Below are 8,859 nucleotides of genomic sequence, written 5' to 3' on the forward strand. Positions count from 1 at the left end.
TTAAATGGTATTATTCCCCACTGATATGAAGCCAATGTGGACGCTTACACCATAAACCAGGTGCATCAAACCCATCTGGAACCTGCACCTATATGATAAGCCTGTTTCTAAGTGGCCTCTGCAGATACTGTACTCACCACAAACTCATTTTAAATCTTAATATTCCTCACTGATATGAAGCCAATCTGGGCCCTTTTAGGCATTAACACATAAAAACAAAGGTAAATCAAACCCATTTCTCTAAAATAAGGCTATGTCTAATTGGCCTCTGCAGGTGATTAGCCCCCCGCTTCTCCTTCCTCCTGTCATTGTTATTATTATTCTCCTTCCTCCGTGTTTCTCACCCAGGACACGATGCGGAGGATGGTCTGCGGCTGCTGGAAGAAGGTGACCGGGTCGAAGGCTCCTCCAGCTTTCCCCGCTCCGTACGCCTGCATCCCCTCCATGGTGCTCCTCTGTCGGCCTCCTCTACCTCCCCTCCCCGCTGAATGTGCGTGGAGCCCGTGCGAAAACAGCTGGAGATCCTGGAGGATGTGAAGCTGCTTTTAATTTTTTTTCAAATGTTTCTTAATGTATTATTTAACCTCTAAATACCCTCCTCTGGTCTGGAGATATCCGTGCAGAGAAAAGCTGTGTGTCAGTGTTTTGATGATGCTCTCTCTCTCTCTTGTTCTTGCACAGCGTGGACGCGCACGTTGTATAACGGGAGCGCGCTTTTGCTCACAGGATTGTCACGCGCTTTCACATTGTGTCCCATGTTAGGTTTTTTGTATTATTCCAGAGGCTGCAGACACAACGTAGAGCTATCTTAAACTTTCGAAAAATACCTAAAAAATAAGAAAGTGATTTAATAACGTTAGAATAAGTATATTAAATCTGTCTCATAATACATTTACATGCAATGCCGAGGCATGAAAGCTCGCCCTCTAGTGGACATACTGAGGTTTGGTTTCAAATGTAGACACAATACTGATATACCAACCCACTCTCTTCAGTCTGCGTACAAATGACACGACTTTACACATTGGAAATGGGTGCAATAGATACGCAGAAGTCCGATTTTGCGTGCATATGATACGCTAACAATTCCCATTGCAACCCCTAAGGATTACGTTCCCACAGAACTAAACAGCATTCTCAATTAAACGTATTTTCTCCCACGTTACGTTTCTTATGAACGTATCTTACATTTTCTACATATCTTTGCCATTTATTGTCTTGCTTATAATAATGATAATAGTCATTTATAAATATCATTTTAGAGCACACATTTGAAATCGACAATCAGGCTCGATGTATGGTTAAATTAAAATCAGTAGGCGAGGCTGTCATTTCGCCAGCTGTTACTCTCATGAGCGAGGCAGACAATAATAGTTGTCGTTCATTGCACCTCAAACATTAAAACAAATCCAGAGTTACGTGTTTCTGAACTTCCTCTAAGAAGAAAGGACAGTAACAGAAGAGCTCTGTGGCTTCAGGCTTGATCGCCGTTCAAATGACAGCGTTGGTTCCCCTAAAAGTGGGCGGGGCTGTAAAGTGACGTGCAATTACATGCCAGTGTTTTATCTTTTTATAGGCTCGTTGCACAAGATGGCGTCTATCAACTTCCGGTTCATCGAGTGTGCGGTTGTACACTTCCGGTCTACGGTAGAGTGGTAGAGGGAAGAGCGATAGATAGTGATGGCGAGATGAAGCCTTATGAAGCTTTGAAGCTTTCCAGCCAATTGGTTCGCAAAAGGGTTCATCTCATGAGGCTTCATCATGGGCTTCATTTGAACACAAACCCCCTGTTGGTCAAAGTGTGTAAAACAGGCAGATTGGACAGTGTGCTCTGTCTCATACCGAGTTCCCAATGAGTAAAGCCTTAGAATAACTCTAAACAACGAACATTAAATCATATTTTCATGTTAACAATATTGTATTTATTCCAGTTTAATGATTGTGATTGAAAAGCCTAAGGAGGCTGGTACACTTTGCAAAGAGGGATTTGTATTCCTTAATAATATTCATAAACGTAACCATGTTGTAGCCTGAGAAAGGCTAAACCATATCAAAGAATACATTTATTAACTACATTATCTCATTTAGCTGTAGCTAAATAACAACAACAACAAAATACGTATTGTTCAGTCGTTGAACCGGGGACCCTGCGGTCAGGAGTCAACTGCTTTCCAGCTGAGCCGCAGCACACACACTGAAGCTCCTTGAAAACACTGTAAAATATGTATTCCTGTATTTATTGATGTTTTTATTCCTACATTTATTTATGCTTGTATCTATTTATACTTATGACATGTTCCGACCTATATAAGTGAGGGTCTGAGCTCTCTTGATTCCATCGTGTCCCCGGGCCCGGGTACAGGAGGGGTAACATCGTTCTTATTATACATCCATGGGTATTATGAGCGTTGTGGTTCAGCGGTCCAACCGATCTGAATGGCTTCGTGAAGCAGTCACGTGGTGTCGACAGGCAGCGAGGCTTCGTTTGTCATCGGTGACGTCACTGGCCCAAAACGATACAAGCCTCGATACAGGCTTCACAAAAAGCGTCGGGGATTACTCGACACACGCTCCGAAGCCTCGGCGCAATACGTAACATCACTAGCGATAGATAGTAATAGATAGCGTATAGATATTATATAGGAAGTATTTTACACTCGATGTCTCCAAGACCTACCGAAGGTTAACATCAGTGATGTACATCGGCTGGTACACGCGGCAGGCTCAGCCCCGAGGAGCAAAAGAGCTTCAAGATGTATATCCAGTTACATCGACAATTATGAAGGTAAGTGACAAGCAAAGCTGTAGTTACTGGCTAACTTTGACAACTTGACAGTCTAAAGTGTAAACAGTGTAAAGCGTTTTAATGATGTACTATTACGTTTTTTTTTGCATTAACATGAATGATATTCAATTCCCCACAGTTTCAAACAAAGATCTACCTTGAGGGAGAGTGAGCGTCAGGGAGAAAGCATGAAAAGCCTCACGATCTCAGAGTAGGGAGGAAAATAATACATTAGCTCACATCAACTGGTAGCTAGCTGTGTGTGTGTAGCATGAAGGGGCTACAGATTTATTTTCGTTTTGTAACCCTCTCGTGTAAAATGATACATTAGCTAAACCCAAACTTAGCTTTCATCAAAGATTCTGAATGAGTTTGAAACCCGTCTCTGCTTTCATGGAAACCCCAGAACCTGGTTGTGGCGGCTGCTGCTCTTTACTGAATGGTTAGTATAATCCATGTTGGGTCCGTTTGTATTGGCCAGTGTTCGGTAAGTGCTGGTTTTGTACCTACATCTATGTTAAGCTGTTCAACGTTCTACTGACACTATTGTATGTAGTTATCAGTGATGTACCTGAACGCGTTCAATGAACGATCGTTCATGAACGCGTTCATATTTTGGGCGAACGTGAACTGAACGTACTGTATTTCCGCTCGTTGAACGTAATTGAGAACGCGTTCATTCTCAGCGCTGTATAACGGCGTTCAAAAGTGCGTTCATTCTCAGCACTGTATTATAACGGCGTTCAAAAGTGTGCCAGATTTCATATGCCTTTCAGCCGAAATCCCAGTTAAAACACACCGTAAACAGGCTTCAAAATAATGCGGAAAACCACCCAATCTGGCAACAGCAAGCTGCCTGTGACGCGTACGCGCCTGTCACCCCTGGCTGTCGCACTAAAATATAAATATACTAAATATATCAGACTCCTCACAACAAACAATGTGGAACCGCGGAACCGGCGAGCATTGAATGAATGAATGAATTAGTATGGACGAAGCCGAGAGCAGCTGCAGCAGCACTCGCTCAGAGTGAGACTCTACGGCAGGGGTGGGGAACCTCCGAGTCCGGCCTCCGGCCGTATACGGCCCGCGAGACAATTTGGTACGGCCCTCGAGGTAATTTATAAACACACGCAAAAAATAAAAAAATGAAAGAAATCTAGACCGCAAAAAAATTAAACAAGCGAGTACCTGTTTTTCCTGGCCAAGATCAGGGTCCTTGAACACAACACGAGCCGAACGTGTCATCACGTGGTATATGTCTCGACTGACAGGGGTGCAGTTCTGACGGAGAGCACCAGAACGCCACTCCAGCACTTCAGAAATTGCAGTACCGATAAGTCCATACACATGCCGCAGTTTCTGCGTGTCTGTGTCTTTAGTTGAAAGCCCAGTGGCGATCTGCTCATCTGTCATACAGTCAATAACTGTGTTGTTATCATTAGCATCTGGTTAGCTAGCTATGCTAACGAATATAAGAAGCTTTGTCTACAACCAGTGAGGTAAAGGCACATCTTTATATGATCATTATAGTTATAAAAAAATAAGAGAATAAAGTAAACAGGTATAAAATACTATATGACAGTTATTAATAAAGAAGAATACAGTTTGAAAGGGGAGTGATTTGTCAAATATCCATACATTAAAAGAAAATCTGCTTACAGTTGTGTTTGGGTGTTGAGAGATGTGTCCATAGATCTCCTAATGTTGCTCTCAAAGTGCAACACATCTTGCCAGGGGAGCATGCCCCCCGGACCCCTCTAGAGGAGGTTAGGTCCCCCCCACTTAAATCATGTTCACATCACATGGATAGGAAACTAAATACATGTCCACACATCTTGTGTCCATAAATTATCTTTCTGTGTTGGTGGTCACGCCACACCCTGCACGTGCATGCATACGCGAGTCATGGTGAGATATCTGGATTAAGAGGTTGCTTTTTCTTTGCACAGAATGAAATGAATGGGCTGTGATTTTAGTTTTTTTAAGCAGAGGTCAATAACTTGTACGTCCCTCTGAGGATATTGTAAAAATTGAAATGGCCCATTAACATCGTCCAGGAGACAAATAATAGCTCGCAACAACGTATTGAAAAAATAACTATGAACTATAAATTAGTTCATTTTTGAAACCATGAACTTTAGTTCAACATTTTGAATTATGAACTATGAACTGAACTAGTTCATTTTAAAATGTGTGAACTGTGAACTGAACTAGTTCATGTAGAAAGTGAACTTTCCCAACACTGGTAGTTATAATATAAGATAATACATTGAGAGAGCTGAGACAGGCTATACAAGCGTATCTGTTTGACTGTCCTTAAATGACAGTATTCCAAACAGCGGAACTTCTGTGTGTGTGATGTGACTGACGACCTGACATGGCCTTTTCCCACACCTACTGCTACTGATCAGCCTGCTCTCAGCTTTCTCATTTGTCCGTGTTGTATTGAAGCAGTGTCCTAAATGTAAAATGACTGACATTTTGTTTTGAGAACTGTTCACCTGTGGAGATTGCAGTGGCAAAGTGTTCCTGTGTGGCTGGAACAGCACTCGGCAACCACTACTCCACACTCAACCTGGCTGCTGTCCCCCCTGTCCTCAGCTGCTGTCCCCCTGTCCTCAGCTGCTGTCCCCCTGTCCTCAGCTGCTGTCCCCCCTGTCCTCAGCTGCTGTCCCCCTGTCCTCAGCTGCTGTCCCCCTGTCCTCAGCTGCTGTCCCCCCTGTCCTCAGCTGCACTGAAACAGAGCAGCGATGGCACAAGCCAAGAACCATGGTAAGTACAGTAAGTGTTCACTACCAATCCACGGTTTAAGAGTATTTCCTTTGTGCCAAGAGCTGATCTCGTTGCATCAACGACCTTTTCAATTAATTTGACAATTCTTTTGTGTAATGAACAGGGTGTGAAACCAGGCAGAGTGAGTGACATGGTGTTCACTTCCACTAAGCCAAAGCAGTTTACAGTTGCTGACGGTGTAAGGTAATATCTATTGTCCTAAGTAATAAGTCCTAAGTCGCCTGCTCCAACTTTGTGATTGTTGTCTGAGTGTACAATTGTTCTTAAAGTCCTAATTATCATATGAACATGTTCAAAGGAGTACACGTTGCAAGGCCGTGCGGGGGGGGGGGGGGGGGGGGGCTGCCAGACCCAGATGTCCTCAAAGCCAGCGAGGCATTCAAGGACTTCTTAGCAGACATCGCACCACGAAATAAAAACGAATGGCTCACTACTCAACTCAACGACCAACACTCTTTCAGAGGATATGTTGGAAACACATTATATATATTTTTTGCATCTACTTTCTGGATATTGTTCATCTGTTCATCTGTTATATAAACTAGCATTACTTAAATATGCAGAGACTAATTGAAATGTTTAAATATGTATTTGTCCCCCCAATATAACATCAACCTATGTTTTGTAAAAGTTTATTAAATTAATCTGTAAAATGTTGTCATATTGTGGATTTATTAAATGATGTATTTTCCTTTGATATTTATGTGTGCGTTTGTTATGAGTATATAATTCATTAGTACCTAAACATAGTATGGTATAACTGCTTTCTGTAATGAAATACACAATTGGTTTGGGAGCAAGAAATCTTTTAATCGTTGTTGCCAGGCTTGCCGAAATGAATGGAAACTTATCTCCCGATTATAACATTGTGTAACTTGCTGCTGTTAAATACCGTCAAACTATGTGCAATATATACTTTATATACATATGCCATCTTTAATAACTGTAATATATACCGGGCTGCTAAATCCTAAGAACTGCTACAGGATTTGATTTGTAGATTTGATTTATTTTTGATCTGTATTTTTGAAAATGATGTAACTTTTTATCTTTTTTTTAGCATATTGTTTATTATATTATAACTTAGTACTTTTTAAAGCATGGAAGATATTCAACACTAAGCTGTCTGTGGCTCTTTCCTGCTGTAACGCTGCACATGTCCCCTCTGTGGGACTAAAGGTATTCTGATTCTGATTGGGACGAATTTGTCCAAAGGGGCACACAGCAATGTAGTGCCGACTTTCTTACCCGCTGGAAGGCCAATCGCTTTCCTTTACCCCGAAATCCGCTCATTCTTGCTCTCGGTGTGTCATAACAAGCTGTCATGCTGTCAAAACTCTGTACTCAAACCGGAAGTACTCGGCCGCACACCCAGTTGATAGACGCCATTTTGTGCACAGAGCCAGAGCGATTTGTTTTTGCATGTTTTGTCAAGCCCCCAGGAAGTGCGCCAGAGTCTGATGAGAATATTCGTGCTCAGAGAAAGGAGTACGAAAGTAAAGCTTCCCCACTGACACCGAGAGGAGGAAAGAATGGCTGGCTCAAGTCAGCAGGAGCAATTTAACTATCACAAAAGGCAACAACAGGAACAAAACATGCACAGGTAGGCCTAATCATATTTTTCAATAGTGTTGATTTGAAACCGTCAATAGTTCCCCGGAAGTTAGCGGAGAGGCTCCCAAGGCCCAGGAAGTAGAATATTCGTGGTGGTCAAACGGCGGTACTACACTTCCTTTAGGTTGCTGGGCCCGGAAACACTTTTTCTCATTGACTTACATTGGGAAAGAGTGGTCTGTAACTCGTTGGATAATTTTTTTTAAACTAAATAAACTACCCAGTATGAACGTTTGTATAGCCCTTATTAAAATGCGTTCCTCAAGTTGTAAAAATGTGCTAATAACGTTATTCTGAGAGTTATTCCCCTCTGCATTATGAACGCGCATACCGCAGTACCGATAGGGCAGGGGGACGGATCGGGTAGTGACATGTTTAACTCGTTTAACTGGGAATGTTTTCATGTTGAACCGGAAGTACGTCACTTCACTTCGTCTTCTCGTCCCTTTTACGGTCCAGACAGTGCACGGCTCAGCGTAACAGACAGAACAGCGACCCCAGGTGTGTCTACATTGGAATTACATCTTCATCACTTGTTAACTGGGGTTTTAATGCAGTTGGCTTTTCTTAATGGTTACAATATTGCTATGAGTTATATCTGAAGCAAATTATGTTTCTGAAGATGTGTAGTCAATTCCACCCTTCGATGTAGGCTAGCATAAATGTGAACTCTCATTACAGGAACAATACCGGAAACAGACGTAGGAAAGATCCTCAGCGCGCTGATTGGATGTTTTAGCCGCAATACATGTCGGGATATGGTGTTTATGTGATGTGAAATAATACTTTATTCCGAGTGCTCTTGCTTTTCTCTTTGGAGGTCATCACATAACGGCATTGTAATACACGTTTCGGCTGCATTACATATTATATATCTGCCGTAGTTCTCTATTTATAGAGCCCTGCTGAGAAGACTTCTAGACAAACAGGAAGAACTGCCGCCAAAACTGAAAGCGTGACGTGGATCATAAATATATCAGCCATTAAACAACATCTTACATTTCTTTTCACACAATGCGTCTCCTTGCAGTATCAACACTAATTCGGCTGACTTTTATATTTGATCCAATTGGTAGATAGGCTGTATTTACACCATAAAGGTGCACAGCTGGTATAAAGGGACACCTGGTGGTTAAAGCACGTTATTGAATTGTATTATTACAAATCCATTCAGTCGTGTACCCCCATGGCTCTTTCCAATAGTACATATAGATGTGAGTATTGCAGAAAAGAAAAGAGAGGGGCAAATAAATGAAGTAGGATTCAAAACAAGTTTGTACCTCAGGAGTAATTATCACAATTACCTCAAAATATACACAGATGGTTCAAAGAACAAGGAAGAGTGTGTCGGAGTTGCTATATACATCCCAGAATTTAAAATATCGATATCAAAAAGCGCGTCAGACCAACTTTCAGTGTACACAGCAGAAATGCTGGCAGTAATATAGGACTGCAGTGGGTGGAAGAGGTCGGAGGAGATAGGGTGGTGAGATGCACAGATTCTTTATCCAGTTGACAAAGCATACAGTCAACAGCAACGGCCAGAGAAAACATACTCATAGAAATCCATCACAGCCTGTTCAGACTGCACAGAAGCGGCATAGATCTGCAGTTCTGCTGGGTGCCTGCATGAGGGGGTGAAAGGGAACGAGTGCGCACGAGGG

The sequence above is a fragment of the Pseudochaenichthys georgianus genome, unplaced genomic scaffold (genome assembly GCF_902827115.2).
Source record: "Pseudochaenichthys georgianus unplaced genomic scaffold, fPseGeo1.2 scaffold_959_arrow_ctg1, whole genome shotgun sequence".
Lineage (NCBI taxonomy): Eukaryota > Metazoa > Chordata > Actinopteri > Perciformes > Channichthyidae > Pseudochaenichthys > Pseudochaenichthys georgianus.